At 44.0% G+C, this 23,209-nt stretch overlaps 1 protein-coding gene across 2 annotated transcripts in view; it reads right to left on the bottom strand.

Moving 5' to 3' along the window:
- Positions 1 to 23,209, bottom strand: part of LOC124795148 (uncharacterized transporter slc-17.2-like) — a 489,975-nt gene that overhangs the window by 434,634 nt on the left and 32,132 nt on the right. The gene's annotated exons all lie outside the window — the stretch shown is intronic.

Here is a 23,209-nt window from a genome sequence, read left to right as displayed (position 1 = left end):
AGTGCAGCCAACAATTCTGAAATGATATTCGTACAAACTTCACATTGCTTACCAACTTTTGCCACGAGGAAACGAAATGAAACTTCAGGGAATGAGAGAGCAAATTTTGTTACTTCAGTGATTACAGAATCGAGTTATTTATACAAAGAACTTTGCATTCTTGACTCCAGTTACCGATATGATGTTGACTCCACTCTGTCCTAGGTGCATGCTTTGATTTGGTTGTGAAGAGTATCATAAGGCTGCTGTATCCTCTCTACGTCTAGAACATACTCCGCAAGCCATCTAGTGCTGGTGTGGCGGTAGGAATTTCTGGCACTACTAACTGGTCGCCCCTTACCCTGTCCAACATGTGAATGGCCCGTGAGAAGAATAATTGTCTGTAAGTCTCTCTATGCATTCTAATTTCTCGACTTTTCTCGTCGTCATTACGGGAGCTGTATGGAGGAGGAAGTAATATGTTGTCTGACTCTTCCAGCAAAGTACTCTCACGAAACTTTAGTAGTAAACCTCTCTGTGATACAACTCGCATCTTTTGTAACCTATGCCAATGGAGTTTGTTGGTCATCTCGGTACCGCTCTCACGCCGACCAAACGATCACATGACGAAACGCTCCACTCTTCACTGGACCTTCTCTATTTCTTATATCAGTCTTATCTGGTAATGATCCCGTGCTGATGAACAAAACTCAAGAATCTGTCGACCAAGAACCTTAGAAGCCACTTCCTTCGTGGACGAGTTACATTTCCTTAAGATTCTTCCTATGAACCTGTCTGGCATTTGCTTTCCCTACTATTTGTTTTATTTCGTAATTCCATTTAAGGTCGCTCCATACTTACTCCTAGATATTTTACGGCTGATACAGTTTCCAGCAGTTTCTCACCAATAGTGTTGGTGTACAGTAGTGGCTTTCTCTGCCTATGTAAAGGCGCACCCAAGATGGGCCAACAACTCTTCTAACTTTTCCCTAATCTTCTGGATAATGGCGCTAGAACAAAGCTGACATCCGAGCTGGTCCCACAAGTTCTGTCGGGGAGAGAACTCTGAAACTTACTGGCCACGGTAGAACCTCAACATCACACAAACAGTTCATAGAGACGAGTGATATAAGTAGACGAACATCGCGTATTGAAAAATGGCACCATGATAGTGTCACATGAAAGGTAACACATGAGGATTCAGGATAACCGTGAGGTTCTGTTGCGTCTCCAGAGCTCTCTCAACCTCTGTCAGCAGTAACCTGAAGTTATACCCAATGGCTCTGTATACCGGCCGCCAGGAGCAACACCATTGTGCCACTTGAAAGTACTGGAAGAATGGGCCCTTTCAAACTCGCTACAGTGCTCGCCGATGACGGTCATCCATGGTAGTGCAGAACGGTGATTCACCGCTGAACATAATCCGACGGTATTCATCAGCAGTCCATGCTTCCTGATGACATCAACTCTTTAAACACAGCTGTTTGTGCTATTAATGAGAGCCTGCGCATGGGATGGTAATTCCATAGACCGGCTGCAGTCAGTTTCCAGCCAGTGGTGGGGGATGACACAGAATATAACAGTGAGTCTATTACCTGTTCTCAGACGACAGGTGCAGGTCTGAAGGTGTTACTATGTGCGTGGTGCACCCTTGTCGTGGTCAGTAGTAGTTGACTGAAATCTTGTCGACAGATCGCTTTCCCTCTCATTCCCATGCACGTATACTGAATGATTCGACCAGTCGGCGAAATGGAGACCCACAGTGAGGTCCATTTCAAACACTGTCAGGTGCTGATAACGCTACCTCACACGGGTACGCGACAATCATTGTTCTCCACAGTAATCACTCAACACCTGACACTGTTCATGTCTCTTAAATACCCTACCACGACTTGTAACAATGCTAAACACGAGCAAAGCTAATGGACTCACGTGGCCATTCTAGCGACCACAGGGTTCAAATGGCTCTGAGCACTATGGGACTTATCATCTGAGTTCATCAGTCCCCTAGAACTTAGAACTACTTAAACCTAACTAACCTAAGGACATCACACACATACATGCCCGAGGCAGGATTCGGACCTGCGACCGTAGCGGTCACGGGGTTCCAGACTGAAGCGCCTAGAACCGCTCGGTCACGACGGCCGGCAACTGCCACAGGGAATTGCAGCTCTAATCGTTAACGTACCATGTCTTCTGAGTGCTTCACTTTCTTTGTAAGGTAGTGTAGTTGTAAAATCAAGATACTCATAGTGGATTCATGCAAATGGCTGATGTCACAGATCTGCCATTGCATCCTATACCCTGGTAATATATCGACCATATGATGAATTGTGATCTAAACTAGTTGAAAATAAAAATAATATTGACACAGCAGTTCTCTGCGATTTGAAAGTATTATGCCTGAATCATCTGGAAGCTGTGGAGCATCGCCTACAGGAAAGTAAATGCATGTGCCTGACCGTGCGATAGATGCTGATACCTGCTTTTATCACTCATCCTTCTTCCAGCTGAGTGATCTGAGCACATCTCTCCTAGATCAGTTCAGGGTTGAACTTAATAGAGGGTGACTTGTTTCACTTCGAAAATCTCAGACTGTGGTTCGAACAGCTCTTCAGCTCCAGTGTATTTATTCTCTGGGAGATGCCACGAGCCTGTCCACATGCCTATTTGAGTTTGGAACGAAGAAAAATACATGCGCTCGAGTGAATTAGTTGAGTGAGAAATACCTAACAAGGACACGTTTCAAATTGACAAAGAAAATGAAAGTGACTTGGATTATCCCAAGACTAACAACAAATAAATATCTTTTCGTGGTGTAAGAGCAAGCTTGCACGGTCGTTAGTCCTGTCAGGTGCGCGACCGCATTATCAACATGTAAAATTCTCCTACGTTTCGGCCGCGCTTACAAATTGCCTTCCTCACGGTGTTTTGCTGATTGAAGAGTCAATTGAAAGAGTGATCGAAACATCGATGAATTTCACGTGCTGACAGTACGGTCACACACCCTGAAAAATTTTATTGACGTTCTTTCGTGGTATTTGCAAGGGAGGTGGAGTCGGATAGACAAGTTGTAGGATTATTGATGAATTTAAATGGCATTAAATAAAGGCAAATTAAGGATGTCATAGTTAGTGATCAGTTTGGCCTTAGGAAAGGTAAAGACACCAGAGAGACAGTTCTGAGGCTGTGCTTGATAGCAGAAACAAGAAGTAAGATAAATCAGGACACATTCATACAATTTGTCGACCTATCAAAAGCTTTCGACAGTCTAAAATGATAAAACATGTCCGAAATTCTCAGAAAAATAAGTATATGCTACAGGAAAGGATGGGTACAATATGTGTAAACCAAGAAAGAATAATAAGAATGGAAGACTAAAAACGAAGTGCTCGGATTAGAAAAGGTGTAAGAGAGGAATGCAGTCTTTCTCTCAAAGTCTTCAAGCTTACATCGAAGAAGCAATGACAAAAACAGAAGATAAGTTCAGGGATGGCAACAAAATTTTTGAGTGAAAGAATATGAATGACATTGCTGTCCTATGTGACAGCGAGGAAGAATTACAGTGTGTGCTGAATGGAATGAAGTCAAATGAGCACAGAATATGGATTCAAAATAAACTGAAGGAAGACAAAAGGAACGAGGATTAGCAGAAATGAGATTAACGATAAACTTAACATCAAACTTAGGCACCAGGAAACACACAAAGTGTAGGAATTATGCTACGGACGAAGCAACGAAGAAGTAAAAATCAGTCAATCACAGACAAAGGGTCTTTCTAGAAAAAAGTAGTCTACTAACATCAAAGGTAGGCCTTAATTTGAGGAAGAAATTTCTGAGAACGTTCGCCTGGAGCATAGAATTGCTTGAAGTGAATCACGGGCGAGGAAAAAAAAATCCTAAATCGAAGCATATGAAACGTGTTGCTATAAAAAATGTTGAAAATTAGCTCGACTGATAAGGTAAAAAGTGAGAAAGTTCTCTGCAGATTAAGTGAGGGAGGAAATATGTGTAAAAAACTAAAAAGAGGAAAAGGCAGTATGATAAGACGTGCCGGCACGAAGATGAAGAACACATGAGCAGAGCAGGGTATGAGGCGATGTCAGCCAGTAGTTCACTTACTAGGACCGCACCGCGACAGGAGCGGCCTCTACAAGAAGAGAATGTAAGCGCCGCTACTGCCAGCCTCGGCCGGCCACTACTAGCCGGCACTAGGAAAGCACTACAATAGCATACCCATTTCTTGAGTGGACATAGTATATAGAGGAAGACAATGTTTGCCTGTCGCCCATCACTTGCGACAGGCTCTTCTAATACAAAGTTAAATACTGTCTATCGTCTTTATTGTAATAAAAACTATTAATGTCATTTGCTTGAATTGTTATATAGCATTCTGAGAACGCGGCATCCTTTAGGCACCCTATACGAGACGAGTGAGCAGGACCCCACAGAAACTATGCAGGAAGAGAGAGCTCTGAATACATTCAGCAAATAATTGGGGACGTAGGGTGCAAGTAGGACTCTAAGAGGTTAGCACTTGAGGGCAATGTTTGAAGACGCCGCCCCTTCCCACCCCCTCTCCCCCCCCCCCCCAAAAAATTCTTCTCTTCACCGTCAGTGTGTTACATATGTAGTAACGGATATCCAAGAATCTGAATAATTCACTGTGAGAAAAAAAAATTCGCAACACCAGAGAGAAGTTGTGTGACGTAAACGAAAATTGGGAGGCGAGTTGTTTCTACGTCTGAAAGATGATGTTTACGCAAATAAATAATGCGACAAAGACGCCATTATGAAATCCTCATGAGTTTGAACGAGGTAGTGTAATAGGACTATGACATGTGGGACGTTTTCCTCAGACAATGCAGAAACAGTTTACTGGGATGTAATCACTGTACATCATTGCTGGCAGCAGTTGTCACGAGAATGTACGGTTGCAAGAAGACCGGACTCCGGACGGCCGAGTGGTGCTACCGAGAGGGAGTACCTTCATGTCAGGCGCTTCGTAACTGCATCTGCAGCAGCAGTTTTAGCAGCAGCTGGCATCACCAGTGATACAGCTAACTGTTAAGAATCGGTTACTTCAAGGACAGCTCCGAGCTAGACGCCCTGTAGCGTGCGTTCTATTGACCCCTAACCACTGGCATTTGCGACTTTAGTGGTACCGAGCGAGGTGGCGCAGTGGTTAGCACACTGGACTCGCATTCGGGAGGACGACGGTTCAATCCCGTCTCCGGCCATCCTGATTTAGTAGGTTTTCCGTGATTTCCCTAAATCGTTTCAGGCAAATGCCGGAATGGTTCCTTTGAAAGGGCACGGCCGATTTCCTTCCCAATCCTTCCCTAACCCGAGCTTGCGCTCCGTCTCTAATGACCTCGTTGTCGACGGGACGTTAAACACTAACCACCACCACCACCACTTCAGTGGTATCAAGTGAGAGTTCATTGGTGGGCGGGGTGTATGTTGTGTTCCCTGATAAAAGCTGGTCCTGCCTCGGCGCAGCTAATCTATTTGCTTGCTAGACACACTCGACCTACACCTGGAGTTATGGCCTGGGGTGCGATTTTGTATGACAACAGCAGTACTATCGTGGTTATCCCACGCACCGTGACTGCAAAATTGAACGTTAGTCTGATAACACGACCTGTTATGCTGCCTTTCATGAACAGCATTCCAGGGAGTGTTTTGCAACAGGATAAGGCTCGCCCTCACACCGCTGTTGTAACAAAACACACTCTACAGTGTGTCCACTTGTTGCGTTGGATCGCTCGATCAACAGATCTACCTTCAATCGAGCACATATGGGACATCACCTGACGGCAACTCCAGGGTCTACCGTATTGACAGACCCTGTGCAACATGAATGGAACTCCATGCCACAAGCTAACATCCTGCACCTCCACAACGCAATGTATAAATGTTTGCATGCCTGCGTTCAGCATTGTGACGGTTACGTCTCTTATTAATGTACCAGCATTTCACATTTGCAATATCTTACCTCGCGTTTACGTTAACCCGCGAACTTGCAATGTTAATATATACTACTGGCCATTAAAATTGCTACACCAAAAAGAAATGCAGATGATAAACGGGTATTCATTGGACAAATATATTATACTAGAACTGACATGTGATTACATTTTCACGCAATTTGGGTGCATAGACCCTGAAAAATCAGTACCCAGAACAACCACCTCTGGCCGTAATAACGGCCTTGATAAGCCTGGGCATTGAGTCAAACAGAGCTTGGATGGCGGGTACAGGTACAGCTGCCCATGCAGCTTCAACACGATACCACAGTTCATCAAGGGTAGTGACTGGCGTATTGTGACGAGCCTGTTGCTCGGCCACCATTGACCAGACGTTTTCAGTTGGTGAGAATCTGGAGAATGTGCTGGCCAGGACAGCAGTGGAACATTTTCTGTATCCAGAAAGGCCCGCATAGGACCTGCAATGTGCGGTCGTGCATTATCCAGCTGAAATGTAGGGTTTCGCGGGGATCGAATGAAGGGTAGAGCCACGGGTCGTAACACATCTGAAATGTAACGTCCACTGTTCAAAGTGCCGTCAGTGCGAACAACAGGTGACCGAGACGTGTAACCAATGGCACCCCATACCATCACGCCAGGTGATGCGCCAGTATGGCGATCGATGACGAATACACGCTTCCAATGTGCGTTCATCGCGAAGTCACCAAATACGGATGCGACCATCATGATGCTGTAAACAGAACCTGGATTCATCTGAAAAAATGACGTTTTGCCATTCGAGCACCTAGGTTCGTCTTTGAGTACACCATCGCAGGCGCTTCTGTCTGTGATGCAGCGTCAAGGGTAACCGCACCCACGGTCTCCGAGATGATAGTCCATGCTGCTGCAAACGTCGTCGAACTGATCGTGCAGATAGTTGTTGTCTTGCAGACGTCCCCATCTGTCGGCTCAGGGATCGAGACGTGTCTGCACGATCCTTTCCAGCCATGCGGATAAGATGCCTGTCATCTCCACTGCTAGTGATACGAAGCCTTTGGGATCCAGCACGGCGTTCCGTATTACCCTCCTGGACCCACCGATTCCATATTCTGCTAACAGTCATTGGATCTCGACCAACGCGAGTAGGAATGCCACCATACGATAAGCCGCAATCGCGATAGGCTACAATCCGACATTTATCAAAGTCGGAAACGTGATGGTACGCATTTCTCCTCCTTACACGAGGCATGACAACAACGTTTTCCCAGGCAACGCCGGTCAACTGCTGACTGTGTATGAGAAATCGGTTGGAAATTTTCCTCACGTCAGCGCGCTGTAGGTGTCGCTACCGGCGCCAACCTTGTGCGAATGCTCTGAAAAGCTAATCATTTGCATATCACAGCATCTTCTTCCTGTTAGTTAAATTTGTGTCTGTAGCACGTCATCTTAGCGGTGTAGCAATTTTAATGGCCAGTACTGTACAAACGTTTGCATGCTCGCATTCAGTATTCTGACGGTTACATAGCTTATTAATGTACCATCATTTGACATTTGCAATATCTTACCTCACGTTTACATTAACCTGCGATCTTGCAATGTTAATTAGTTATATGTGCTACCTAGGCAAATGTATTCTCGAAATTTCATTATGTATATTAATTAATTTTTGGTGTTGCGATTTTTTTTTCCGTCAGTGTATATAGTAATCCTCTCAGTTCGTACAGTTTATCCAGTTTTTTTTTTTTTTTTATTATTCCACCGAAACTCAGTGGACTTTCATGGGAGTAATTTGGTTGCTGCTGGGAAAGTTGCTGGGGAAGTTGTGTGGACGGCGCGTGAGTCGTGCTGGTAAGAGCGTTTGCTCGCGGCTCGCGGCGCCTGCGCTTCTACGAAGTGTTGTCAGGTGCGAGAGGGCCGAGACCTTGACACGCTGGCGCGCCTCCCCGTGGCGCACACACGACCACCAAGACCTCAGTGAGCGCCGCGGCTCTGCTGACCCAGCCTTCGGACGCCGTCCCCGGCTACTCGAACACGTGGCTGCTGCGTATAACATTGCAACATCACCCTTGCATACACAAAAGAAGTAGGGAAATACAGCCATCCAAACAAGGTTTTCACGCGTTGTTTTGTAGCGTTGCAGATTATCGCCAAACGCGGTCAAGGTGAAAAGTTCTCTGCCTCGTCCGCATATAGCATTGTTATCAAGATAAATTTTTTTTATTGATTATGCTTGTATATATTTCTCAACGGCGTCAGTGTCAAGTTGATCTCAGGAAGACTTGTTCACACGGCTTTTTAATTTAATGGTGTTCTGTGTTTTTTTATGACAAAGGAGGAACTGGAATACTACCTCATCATAAAACTCTTTGGACGATAACAGTTTCAATCCACATCTTCGCTTTGGATGCTACCTTACGGCGTTGGACAAAGTATATTTAAGATGGAGCTGTAATTTACCGCCCTCTCAAATTCCTTTCGCGAACGGTGCGCGGAAGAACGACTGCCGTTTAGCCTCCGCATATCCTGTAGTAATTTCTCTGAATTTTGCGTCATCATTATTTTCCGAGAAACATGTATGAGGAAGTACTGGCTTGCCTGGCTCTCCTCGGAATGTGCGTCCCGGTAATTTTGGCAATAAATAACTCTGTGACGCACAGAGCTTCTCTCGTAGCGACTGACATTGGAGATATGTTAATATCTCCGTACCGCTCGCTCATTTGCTGCGTGAACTCATAAGGAGACGTGTTGCTCCTCTTGAATCTTCTTTGTTGCCTGTATTAATCTCACCTATTTGGTGTCCCCGACTGGCGAGTAACACGCAGCAATCAGAAGAGAGGGACTTTAGTAAATTGATTTCTTTCAGAGGTAAATTACATTTTCTTAGCACTGGTGCAATGAATGTCGGTGGATAACTAAGTGGACTATTGACACACACACACACACACACACACACACACACACACACACACACACACACACACACAAAACAATTTTACGCTGTCGGATTGCAAACATTTCACATTGCTTTGGCATTCAACATACTGATTACTGACGGATTGAAACGGAGTCCCTCTGCTTACTAGCTCGAGGTGTTCATCGCAGTCACGTATGTGGTCCGGAAATCACTTCAGCAAATAAAATACGAATCTGAGAGGAATTATCATTTTCTTCAAGTTCTTTATCGGCTTCCCAAGGCTATCATACATATTTTAAATACACTACTTGGTAATTGCTACGAACAGAGGCATTGTTGGACAGAAATAATCACAGGCAATGATGGACGACATAAGACACAGTACATACACAACAGAGGTGGAGTGGTACTTTTTTTCATCACACAGGAGAGCAGGATAACAGTCATAAGTAACGTTCAAGTTTGACACAGATCAGAAAAAAAAGTGTGTGAAATCGTATTGGACTTAACTGCTAAGGTCATCAGTCCCTCAGCTTACACACTACTTAACCTAAATTATCCTAAGGACAAACACAAGCACCCATGCCCGAGGGAGGACTCGAACCTCCGGCGGACCAGCCGCACAGTCCATGACTGCAGCGCCTTAGACCGCTCGGCTAATCCCGTGCGGCCACAGATCAGGGCTCCAACATAAAGTTCGATATCAGACACTAATGCACCCTCCATACCTGTTATTCATGCTAGTTACCAAACTATTGAAGAGTCCTTGGGGAATATTGTCCCACTCCACTCTCAACACAGTTTTCAGTTGTTGCGCGGTTCAGGGAGGGGGAGTTGGCGGAGAAACGTCTGCCAGGAGCATTCGAAGCAAGCTGTATACTCTATAGCAGTGTCTTTCAACCTGACGATCGCGATTCCCTGGGGGGTCGCAAAGCCTTGCTCAGGGGCTCACGGTCGCAAGATAAAACAGTTGCAGCATTCTGGTAACGCATATTTCATGATCATCTGCTATGGTACCAACGGCACCCGCAATTGAGAAGGTTTTGTGAAAGCACATTGCAAATTCACTCAAGTTCAGCTCTGGTACTTATTTATAATGATGAATTCGAATTTAATTTAAACCTCTTGGACGGCCGGAGTGACCGAGTGGTTCTAGGCGCTGCAGTCTGGAGCCGCGCGACCGCTACGGTCGCAGGTTCGAATCCTGACTCGGGCATGGATGTGTGTGATGTCCTTAGTTTAGTTAGGTTTAAGTAGTTCTAAGTTCTAGGGGACTGATGACCTCAGAAGTTAAGTCCCATAGTGCTCAGAGCCATTTTTAAACCTCTTGAAGTGTTCAAATACGTAGACACTTGCAGCAGTGAGAAGCAACACGATGTCTATCGATCTCTTCACACTTCTTCGGAATGGAACTAAGTCTTGTACAGATAGTATGTACCTCTGAGAGGTTTGCAGGGAGAGGGAAAAGACTACATCAACTTCCGGGCTGGAACGGCGGTGCAGTGGCAGCGTCTTGTGTAGTCCTGACAACTTAGTTTACATGCCATTCATCTGCTGTGATAAAAATATCAAACGAAACGAGAAGAATTTATGAAAGATGCTGGCGTTCAAATGTAATACAAATCGGCTGCAGCAACACCCACACAGCTCACGTGCAAAATTTGGCACCACGGTCACCAGAATGCATGTCAGTAACAAGCTTCGAACCAAACAATAGATCGCTAGGATTGGTAGCAGTGAAACAAGGCAAGAAGTACAGCAATTTCTGCCTAACGGATCTAGGATGCCTGAGCTCAACTCAGACCTTAATTCACACACTGAATGATGACGTTGTTTCTATTTTCCTAGTTCTGGGGCTTCATCGGGATTCCAACAAAATCGTCATTGCTGGTCACCTGGTTAATTTCTCATTTCTTTCGTGTAGTTAATTGTGGTGATGGCCGTGAAGTGAATCGTTGTTGTTTTGAGAGTAATTTATAAAAGAGCTGAAAAATATTTTACAAAAAAACTAGTGTCATCAATTGTAAAAATATATGTACTACATATTCTCGCATTTAATTAAAAGGAAATGCTGTCTTCTTTTGAAACCGAATGAAAGTAAATGAAATAACCGCCCTGCTACATGTCTCAAAACTTGGGGTTCTTTAATACAAAAACATAGGCCTATGGAAAATGGTATTTATTTTTTATTAAAATTACGTAATCCTTGTTTAACATTAATTCCGGATTGAGCATAATGTAGATTGTTTTATAATAAATACACCGTGTTAACGATAAATAAACGCAAAACTGGAAAACTGTTTTCAGGAACCTATCGATAACTAATTGGAGAAGATCCAAGAAAGATCTGAAAAAAACTTAGAAAAACTTGCCCATTTGATGCTCGATCAGAGCGAAGGGCGAAGACAGTAATCACGTCCATACTTGCTGGCGTAGTCGGACAACTGACTGTAGTGACCGTAAACTCGCGACTTGCCCCGCTGACCCCTTCTCAAGCCCAAGCCTCTACTGCGGCAAAGAATATAATTAAATCTCTGATGGCAGAGTACTGCTACCTCTTTTCACACTGCACTTGATTTCTCGATCAATGTAGTATCGATACAAAGAAAATCATATACGTTGCCTTTGAAAACGCTGACTTACTTGTATCATGGTTCTGGGGGTCGCCAGATTACTTTTACTTGGAAAGGGGTCGCGTATTCAAAATGGTTGAAAAAAACTGCTCTACAGCATTTAGGCAAGAAGAGTACGCGGGCCATTCAATACACTCATTATCTTTACTTTCCAGTGTGTCCCACACCTCAACGGTCATGTGTGGGTGGGCACTGTCGCCCATATACAGAAAGTTAGGATATACCGCAGCCCTACAGAGACGGACATGATCCAGAATATTCTCCCTGCAATACCACTGCGCTGTAATGGCACTCGCGCAAATGTATGTAGCAGTGTTCGGCCATTGTGCTTAACGCCTGCCCACACGTTAACGCATAGGTCATACCGATTATGTTCATGAACATTGTGTGGTGTGTAACATGTACTCCTCTGTCTTCACACTAATTGGTGGCCAGACCCACTAGTCACAGTGAAGCAGTGTCATTTTTCAAAGAGATAACGCGATATGTCACAAGGCCAGGAGTGTGATGGAGTGGTTTGAGAAACTCAGTGGCGAGTTCCAATTGATGTGACTTCGGTGACTTGTAAGCATCTCCTTCCAGCGACCTACCAAGGCCTCATTGGTTCCATGCATGCCACGACGCTTCGCCGTTGTCATCTGTGCCAAAGGAGGACATACCGGCTATTAGGTAGATGGTCAATGTTCTGGCTGATCAGTGTGCATACAAAGTTGTCAAGCAGCGGATACAGAATTGCATAATGCATCGTTTCTCTCCACGCTATGTAGATGGTCCGCCAAATTATTAAGACACAGTTCAAGTTCGACAAGGTGGTACACTGCCTTGGTGAACCCGAGGGGCTGTCTGCACACAAATGGATGTACATGGTCGAACAGTGGATTCCCATATTGTTCAACTGTAACAGACGATAGGAGACGTATCAGGGGCTCGATGTAGGGCAGTACCACCAGATCATCTTCAACACCTGCTTGAACACTGCCTTTTTCACAGTTGGGATGTATCACTTCAAATGGTTTTCGAGGTTCTCGTGTCTCACTGTCGGCGTTTACCAACATGTAACATATACCACTACGTGCTCACGTACGGATGATGATGATTTTGTGTGCGTGAGAGTGTTTTCTTTTAGGGCACGTTTTAATATGCAGTTAAAATCACATTGTTAATACTTTGGAACAACGTCATTTATATCGGATCACAAGACAAGAATGGGACAGAAAACCCACGGAAAAAATAAAGTTCGCTGAACACGCTACATCATCCACTGTGCTTGGAGATCCCGATCTTTCATTAATATTTTTTATCCATAATCTCCTTTAAGCCCTTTTCAGTCTTTGACACTGGAATGCTTCTCTGCAGCACCGTCCCTACTGCTAAGCTAAATGAAGATACTTTTAAAATGTGAAAGTAAAACCAAATAGATATTTCCTTTGAAGAACGAAATCATATTTGCATGAAGACGAGACGTGAGCTCATTTCAAATGGTTTTCGAGGTTCTCGTGTCTCACTGTCGGCGTTTACCAACGTGTAACATATACCACTACGTGCTCACGTACGGATGATGATGATTTTGTGTGCGTGAGAGTGTTTTCTTTTAGGGCACGTTTTAATATGCAGTTAAAATCACATTGTTAATACTTTGGAACAACGTCATTTATATCGGATCACAAGACAAGAATGGGACAGAAAACCCACGGAAAAAATAAAGTTCGCTGAACACGCTACATCATCCACTGTGCTTGGAGATCCCGATCTTTCATTAATATTTTTTATCCATAATCTCCTTTAAGCCCTTTTCAGTCTTTGACACCGGAATGCTTCTCTGCAGCACCGTCCCTACTGCTAAACTAACAACAGCGTTACAATAAATACGAAAGAGTTCGTAAGGAATAACAAAAATGTATACATTTTTCTCCTGCATGGCCGAAGTAATTAACGTTACGCAGCGTTCGCCGAATCTGGCGTTACCTAAGCGGCCTCAATAAACCGCTCGGGTGTTTCAGATCACGTACGTCAATGCAGCGAAACTAGCTGCGTCATACTGCATTCACTCACGTAGTACACACACGTCATACGTTGCAAATGCATTGTAGATTGCACCTTCTGGTGGATAATTACCACAGAAAAAGCGAGTAAATATAGTGTTACGTATTAATGACTTGTTAAGTACTCTTCTCTGAGTATCTTCCAGTCGACTTGTTTCGTGACTACAGAGATTTAAAAGAAAGAACTTTCGTTTGTTTTCAGTGTATTTTAAATACCTAAACAATTGTCCGTGATTCCCTCCTGTATGGTTTTACATTCTTCTTCATATTTACGCTGAGAGTTAGAAAAAAATCGTCCCATATTCCGGCAGGTGAGGATACTGGTCAGAACTAGAAAAAATATTTTTAGATTACGCCATCGTCACCTTCCACTGTTTACATTATTTGTTTATGAATTTCCGTGGCTGCAAGTTCGGCATTCAACCATTTTAAAGTGTAAAACAGAAGATTTCGTGTTGTTCGCTGAGTTCGATTTGAAAATGGTCATAGACCAAAATTGCCATGGTGAACTTCATAAAGAAATAAATTTAGCTATCGAGCGCGACACTGATGTCTTTTAAAAGAGTTATATGTTTTAATCTCATACAAGGAAGGATAATTAGAAGAAAATCTTATTAGCATAAGTCCTCAAACAAAAACTTTTCGAGCTATGGGCCATTTTACAGGCATGATGAAAGCTCAGTACTCTGTGGCGTTGGCTATTTTCCTGAAGGTTGTTCTAGTTTACCCTTATCCTGCTATTGTGGTGGTGTTGTAGGTGCGACAGCGGCGTCCGCAGCTCGTGGTCGTGCGGTAGCGTTCTCGCTTCCCACGCCCGGGTTCCCGGGTTCGATTCCCGGCGGGGTCAGGGATTTTCTCTGCCTCGTGATGGCTGGGTGTTATGTGATGTCCTTAGGTTAGTTAGGTTTAAGTAGTTCTAAGTTCTAGGGGACTGATGACCATAGATGTTAAGTCCCATAGTGCTCAGAGCCATTTGAACCATTTTTTTGCGACAGCGGCCTCCTACATCACCCTAAGCCAAATGTATCGTACTGAGGGTGTGCTGATTTCAGAACAATATTAGCGATTTCGTGTACACTGAGCGTCACAAACAGTGAAATTGAGTCCTCTTATTCCAATCGGGAAACGCCAAATGTGCTATTCTCCCATGTTTTAACAATGGCTCTAATCAACAGGTGATTGTGATTTGTGTCGAACGAACTCTATAACGCCGAATTCCATTTTAAAATATTGTTCAGAAAGTTACTCCAGGTATAAACTACTTCCAGACAAAAACGAAGGATCACGCTAGAATCACACAGTTCGCAAGCCTCGTTTGAAAGAGAACTACAAGTGTGTTCAGTTGTGAGCAGCTACTTTATCCAAATCTCGTACTGTCGATACAAGCGCTGGGAATGTGCGTTTAACGGATTGAGAGGCATAGGCACAACCTCGGTGTTGTTGCACGAATCATCCTTCTTTACTCTTAGCCGAGAATTCGCTGTCCTGCGTAATTCCGACAGGTTACAGTTTTGTGCCTTAGAGAGAGAATTTTCTGTCCTGTGCTCGACTGACTGGCCTCCTCGGCAACACTGGGTAGCGTCGTCATTTCAGGGTGCGCTCCGCTGCGAAGTGAAAGTTTCACTTTGTAACCGGCACTTAGGCAGCAGTTGTCATTCTCGGCTGAGTCCTTTCTCTCAGCTATGTTCGTCCCTCAGGGAGTTTCCAAAGGCTGGAGAAAGGTACGTGGACTCTTTTTGTGTTGCTTGCTGTAGACGCCACGAAGGGCTGCTTCTCTTGAAAGACAGAGTCCGATTCGGCACGTCTTCTTCTAATTTTATGAGGTTATACCCTTATAAAGGTTCTCCTAGATGAGCTTGTGAGCATATGCTGCCGGAACTGTCAAAGGGGTCGTAGTGCAGTAAGCAGAATAATAATTTGTTAATTCATAAAAAAGTTTATTTCAACTGAATAGCTAATCAGTAATCAAACCGGAAGCCTTGTATGCAGTCGAAACCTTGTCCATCACTAACCATGGCCCAGTTGAAAGGCTGCAGATCAAAGAATGGAATATTTTATGGAAAATCCTTAGCCCCGGACTCCGCAACAACAAACTAACCCACATCACAAACGTAACCCTTTATCAAACTACCGAAAACCTCTGCGATAGAATGAGGGAAAAAAACCAGATTTTCATGGACTTGTTCTCACAAAGAACGCAAACAGATGAACAAAAAAAATTGATATCTATGAACTTAAATTCACCATAGCAAATCTCCTTCCACGCCAAAAGTTCACGATGAAATTATCTCCTGCCTCCAAGAAAGTAACCCGCTACCGCAGTATGGAATGCCAATAAACGGCCGTTCTTACAAACCTTGACTAGAGAGGCACAATATGGATCAACAGAACATGCACTGAAGGGGACATTCATGTGTGACAGGCTTGAATAATAAGCCAACCTGCCTTAACTTTTTCTGAGAGTCTTCAAAATTAGCTCTTTCTTTGTTATTATGGAGGACACAGGAGAAGAAAGTGCTTTAGGACTTCACCTCACCTCAGTGAAGATATAATTAGACACACATGGTCGAATTAGATAACGGCAGATAAAGGAAATCAAACCCGACTTTCTTAGAGCAATTATCCCAGCGTGCGCCTTAAGCGACTTTTTCTTCTTCTGTCTAGTTTTATAGGAACCGTTACGAATCCCGTCCTTATGCCACCCTTTTCATCTCGGAGTAGCACTTGCATCTTACGCTTTTTTGTGTATTCCAGTCCCTGTCTTCTTTCGCCGTTTGTACTCTCTACACCTCCCTCCAGTACCATGAAAGTTATTCCTTTATGTCATATCACATGTCCTACGATCCTGATTCTTAAAAGTGTTTTCATTTGTTCCATCTTTTCTCCGATTCTGCGAAGATCCAACTCATTCCTTGTCTTATCAGTCTAACTAATTTCCAATCCTTCTACAGCATCACATCTCAAACGCTTCGATTCTCTTCTTTTCCGGTTTTTCCACAGTCCGTGATTCACTTCCATACAACGGTGTTCTCCAAAATTACATTTCTCAGAAATTTCTTCATCAAATTAAAACCAATGTTTGGTAATATCAGACGTTTTTGGCAAGGAATATCTAGTCTACTTTTTATAGTCTCAGTGTTTTGTTCTTCATGCCTTATTTTGTTTCCAAAGTAGAAGAATTCCATCGTCTTCATATCGGACACTAATTTTGATATTAAGTTTAACGCTTATGTCATTGCTGCTGCTCCTCAATACTTTCGTATTTCTTCATTTTTGGTTTGTTCTTACGTAGTCTTGTTTACTGACGGGCGGGCCGAAAACAGACGAAGATGCCGGAGCTGGGGAACGCCGGCCGCAGCCTCGACTGAAGGGTGCGTTCTCTCTACGAACGCTGGCTACGCCTTTACAGGCGGAGACATTCGCTGTCATAGTATGCGAGGAGGATAATTCATGTATGTGTGGCAAGGACTGTAGCATCTACAATCATTACACAGCCAAAGTTCTGAAATCTCTATCAGCCCCCTCCCCCCCCCCTCCCCAAACGAGATCGAACATAGTTGCAGAATGCCGTAAAACCCTTATGAGGCTAGGGGAAAAAAAATAGGGTAAACCTGCTGTAAGTCCCTGTGCACTCACCAATTACTGACAATGAACAAGCTGATTGGCTGGTCAGTCAGTCCGGAACTACGCGGCTGCTACGGTCGCAGGTTCGAATCCTGCCTCGGGCCTGGAAGTGTGTGATGTCCTTAGGTTACTTAGGTTTACGTAGTTCTAAGTCTAGGGGACTGATGACCTCAGATATTCAGTCCCATAGTGCTTAGAACCATTTGAACCATTTTCGCTGGCCAGAGCAGGGGCGGCGATTCTTTTTGTTGTATTGGTACGTGTTTTAACCACCACTAAGACGACGGTAAATTCTAAACTGGATCAAGAGGCAACACGTAGAGTAGTGGGCTAAAATAAAATAGGTAAATACAAATTAAAAAAGAAAACAAAAACCTGGCAAGCTAATGATACTGAAACCATGTTTTAAGAGAAGATCTGCAATCCTTGGCTTGAACAGGAGGCACGCTAAATTCGTGGTAGGTCTAATAACTAACAATGGGAGCTTCAGGAAACAGCTGCATGCGATGGGCTTAGATAAAGAAGCTCCTAAGTGCAGGCTATGCATTGGGGAAGATGAAAATACACCACATTTAATCTTTCACAGGAGGCTAAAATATTTATGTTATTAACTCCTGAAGAAATTGTGGCTAACAGAGATTTGATAAAGGGACTCCTACTACTCTTGAAGGATACAGGCTGGCTTTTCTAGAATGGTAGGGAGAGATACTGCGCTACAAATTCAGTTTCGGTGGGGGCAACAGGAAGCTAGGACCACTGTTTTGTTTCCCTGACTACATCAAATCAAATTCTTTACTCTCAGTCCATAGCCTGTGCTCTTTAGACGGTTCATTCCATTCAGTATGACCCGTAATTCTTCCTCGCTTTCACTGAGAAAAGCAACGTCATCAGCGAATGTTATCATTGACATCCTTTCAGCCTGAAATTCAGTTCCACTTTTGAACTTTTCTTTTATTTCCGTCATTGCTTCTGCGATATATAGACTGAACGGTAGGTGGGCGAAAGATTGAGTCCCTGTCTTACACTTTTTTTAGTCCTAGTACATCACTCAGGGCCTTCCATTAATACTGTTCCTTCTTGGTTCATGTATATATTGTATATCTCTTTTTTTTCAGAATTCCAAACATCTTGCATCGTTTTATGCTGTCGAACGCTTGTTCTGGGTTAACAAATCCTATGAACGTGCCCTGATTTTCTTCAGTAACGCTTCTGTTACTAAGCGCAACGGTGGTACTATCTATCTGGTACCATTGTCTTTCATAAAGGCAAACTTATCGTCACCTAGCAAATCGTCAGTCATCTATTCCATAATTCTGTATATTATTCTTGGTAGGTTCGTTGGTTCATTCGGGGGAAGGGGAAAAACAACGAGGCCATAGGTCCCATCAGATTAGGGAAGGATGGGGAGGAAGTCGGCCGTGTCCTTTCATAGGAACCATCCGAGCTTTTAGCTGAAGCGATTTAGAGAAATCACGGGAAACCTTAAACAGGATGGCCAGACGCCTGTTCGAGCCATCGTTCTCCCGAATACAAACCCAGTGTGTATATTATTCTTGTCAGGGATTTGGTTGCATGAACTTTTAAGCTGATTGTGCGATAGTTCTCAGACATACTTTTCCTCGCTATCTTCGCGATTGTGTGGGTGACATTTTTCCGAAGGTCTGACGGTATGCCTTCAGTCTCATAGGCTCTACGCACCAACTTGAGTAGTCCTTTGGTTGCCACATCCCCCAATGATGCTAGAAATTCCGATGGAATGTTGTCCAACCCCTATGCCTTATTTGGACGCAAGTCTTCCAACGCTCTGTCAAACTCTAACTCCAATACTGATCCTCTGTCTCTTCCATACCGACTTCCATTTTCTCTTCTACCGCGTCATCAGTCACGTCCTCCATCTCGCAGAGGTTTTCAGTGTACTCTTTCCACATATTCGATCTCTCCTCGACACTTCAGTGTGGAACTCCTCTCGCATTCTTAATGCTGACGCCCTCGCAGAGGCTTTCAGTGTACTCTTTCCACATATTCGATCTCTCCTCTTCAGTGTGGAACTCCTCTCGCATTCTTAATGCTGACGCCCTTGCTTCTAATTTCAGTGAAGGTTGTTTCTCTTTTCTTTATTCTAAATCAGTGCTTACGACGAACATTTCTTTCTTTATTTCTTCACATTTTCCCTGCAGCTATTTCGCCTTGCCGGTCGGTGTGACCGTGCGGTTCTAGGCGCTTCAGTCTGGAACCGCTTGACCGCTACGGTCGCAGGTTCGAATCCTGCCTCGGGCATGGATGTGTGTGATGTTCTTAGGTTAGTTAGGTTCTAAGTTCTAGGGGACTGATGACCACAGATGTTAAGTCCCATAGAGGTCAGAGCCATTTGAACCATTTTTTTTTTTTATTTCGCCTTGACCTCCCTTCGCTACCTATTTATTCTTCTTTGATTTCTTCACATTTTCCCTGCGGGTATTTCGCCTTGACTTCCCTTCACTTCCTGTTTATTCCATTCGCCATACCACTCGGCTACACGTCGTACAGGTCGGTCATAGAAGCCGCCGACATAACGGCCAGCAGTTAGGCTTGCACAACACTAAGAGACCTGTCAGAAATATAGTAAACACCTGAGTTCCGCACTCATACAGTTGTTGGAGATAAGGAACTGATTTGCTACACTTTGGGCTTCTCCGTCATCTACACTCTGTTTGACCAGTTCAGTTCGCCGTAGTGAAGGCAACTTAAGCCAAATAATGGCTGTAATATAGTGGGCTGTGAACAGGTCGGTACCTGGACATGCCTAGCGCCGGTGAACGTCATGCGTCAGCCACCTTTGAACAGCAACTATCCAACGCGCTTACATGTCGTGTTTTGTGCACTTGGAGCGCAATTACCACTGCTAAGCACATTTTCGGAGCGCTATGTGCTACTACATTCCGTAGCACCTCTTCAGCATGACAAATTAAATTTTTTATGAGTTAAATTTCGATAGCAAATCATGTCATTTAGTAAGGCTTGAAGTTGTAGAACCAACCAAATGCAAAATACTTGCAATTAACCACTCTCATAAGTTTCATTCTACATAAAATGATGAACTGAATGCAATTTTATTATCATATGTTTTGCAGATACCGCAGCAATTGATTGTAGGATACCGAATCTAAGAAACAGCACACATTTACTTGTCTTAAAACGGCCTGATCGAATCTTTCGCTTGAATTGCGATACTTCTCGCCTCCCGATAGCTGTAATATAAGATTCTTTTACACGTCGTCGTATGGATCTTATATCAGATACGTAAGTTGTAGCAAGAATGTTGCCCCTGAACGTACCCTTATTGCTACTAAGTCTTGGCAGATTATGGTAATTCAAGCATGAGACGGAAAAATCTCTAGTTTTCTACGTGTCTTCTTAATTTTCTTTCCGAACTCATATCTGAAATTTTTGTTTCATTATAATTTGCCGCATTAAAAGTAAAAAATTTAAACCTAAAAGGGTCAACTTAAAGCTTTGACCTAAAGAAGCGCAGTGGTTAGCACACTGGACTCGCATTCGGGAGGACGACGGTTCAATCCCGTCTCCGGCCATCCTGATTTAGGTTTTCCGTGATTTCCCTAAATCGCTTCAGGCAAATGCCGGGATGGTTCCTCTGAAAAAGCACGGCCGATTTCCTTCCCCATCCTTCCCTCACCCGAGCTTGTGCTCCGTCTCTAATGACCTCGTTGTCGATGGGACGTTAAACACTAATCTCCTCCTCCTCCACCTAAAGAAGTATCCTTACTAAAAAATTACTGATGTAAAAATATTACGTACACAAGATATTAGAGCGTTAAGGGCAGCTAAAAAGAATCTTTTTTTGTGTCACAAGAAACTATTTTTTTACTTTACAAAAATGTCACAGATGCACCGTTTCCTCGCTAGTAGTCCATGAGGGTTTTGACGCTGCAGATGTTCAGAGACGGTGTTCAAACTGCCGTGCGATGAATGTTGTTTTGGACATGTTGCCGAAAATGTCGTACATTTACATTATTTACAACAATGGCTGCAGATTCAGGCAAAGGACACCCAGTTCCTCTCGTACACCAAACGCTTCATCCCCCTCCCCCCCCCCCCATGCCGGCCGTTGTGACTGAGCGGTTCTAGGCGCTTCAATCTGAAACCGCGCGACCGCTACGGTCGCAGGGTCGAATCCTGTCTCAGGCATGGAAGTGTGTGATGTCCTTAGGTTAGTTACATTTAAGTAGTTCTAAGCTCTAAGGGACTGATGACCTCAGATGTTAAGTCCCATAGTGCTCAGAGCCAATCCTCTCCCCCCGCCCCTTTTCCCAACAACAAAAAGAAATCCATAGGGGTAAGGTCGTGAGAGCGTGGTGGCCACATTAATGGCCCACCCTTCCCAATCCAAGAATTGGAGGACACATGGTCTAAATGTGGTCTGACATCAACGGCGAAGTGCGATGGGACCCCAACATGCTGAAACTGACTGCTAGTGGGACATTCTCCAACATTTTCTGCAGTACTTCACGGAAAAAGATATGGTAATTTCCTCTAAAGATCGTGTTAGGCAGAAGATGCGGTACAATCAGATATTCGAGACCAATACCCGCCCACAAATTTATGGTTAATCTCTGTTGATGTGATACACACGTGTTGCCATAGGACTTTCCATCTCCTTGATATAGCCATTGCGGCTGCAGCATATTCCTTCCCTTTTCGAGACAGCGCCAACAGCAAACAAAATACACGTCTGCTCAAGTGTTGCATCTCGCCTCCCCTTAAATGAAGTACATGTCATCTAACTTGGATAGCGTGTAATCAGCCACTTTTTTATGAACATCCCAAATCACATACTGTGCAATACGCATGCTACGGGGACCCAGATTATTCTGACGATAGATCAAATTTAGCTCGAATATCCAATATAGCATTGGACAAGTGATCAGGCAGTGGAGAGCAATAAACGAGGAAATGGGAATACCGAAGACCCATGTGGGGACAAAAAGGACAACAGGGCTCAAGTGGACTGCCTAGCCTTTGCAGACGACATAGCAATAGTAAGTGAGACGGAAGAAGACGCAAGGACACAACTCGACAACTTCAGTAAGGTAGCCAGAAAGGTGGGACTGAGGATCGCATATAAAAAGACAAAGACATTAAATACCACTGCAGACTGGGAAACACCGGAAGGCACTGTGCAAATGGTGGACTAATTCAAATACCTGGGAGAATTTGTAACAGGAAGGAACAGGAGCAAGGAGGGAATAACAGAGAGGATGATGAGGTCAGCCTTGTGCATGACGGGAGAGATATACAATAAAAAGAATACATCCACAGACGCAAAGATAAGCCACTACAAGGCAACGGTGAGGAATGCAGTATAATATGCTGCTGAAACGATAACTCTAGGGAGAAATGGGGCAGAACAATTAGAGAAAGAGGAGAGAAAAATACTGAGAAAAATACTACGTCCCAAAAAAGATGGAGAGAGGTGGATGCGAAGACCTAGGGAAGAATTGTACCGGAACATGAGAACAATATCCGGGGAAATCAGACTCAAAAGGGCAAGGTTTGCTGGACATGTAGTTAGGATGAGTGTGGACAGAATGACGAAGAGAGTGTGGGAAACAACAGGGAGGACAAGGGGAAAGACAGGAACCGAGTGGGTTGTTGAACTGGTTGGAATTGGGAATCAAGGTCGAAGGAAAGCAAAATTGGAGGAACAAATATACACCGACCAATATACCGGAGATCAATAACAAAAAAGAATATAGGAAAAGATTAGAGTGTCACCAGTGGATCCGACAGGAGAAACGGACACTGAAGATCTTGGAAGAAGAGCGGGAGAGAAGAAAATAAAGAATGAAGAGGTTCTGGGAGAAGAAGAGGAAAATGCAGTCTACGAAGGGGCTACCCGTGGTCCTACAGAGGCCGTAACGCAAGAAGAAGAAGAAGAAGAAGAAGAAGAATGCGTTCTGAAATCAGTCCTAAGTATGAATATAAAGTATTCCTTCGATTACCTCACGACAAGTGGTTGTGTGTAACCCCTTTCCTCGCGGGTATAATCAG

The sequence above is a fragment of the Schistocerca piceifrons genome, chromosome 4, assembly GCF_021461385.2.
Source record: "Schistocerca piceifrons isolate TAMUIC-IGC-003096 chromosome 4, iqSchPice1.1, whole genome shotgun sequence".
NCBI classification, from domain to species: domain Eukaryota; kingdom Metazoa; phylum Arthropoda; class Insecta; order Orthoptera; family Acrididae; genus Schistocerca; species Schistocerca piceifrons.
Note: the sequence above shows the minus strand (reverse complement) of the source record. Positions and strands in the feature narration are given on the sequence as shown.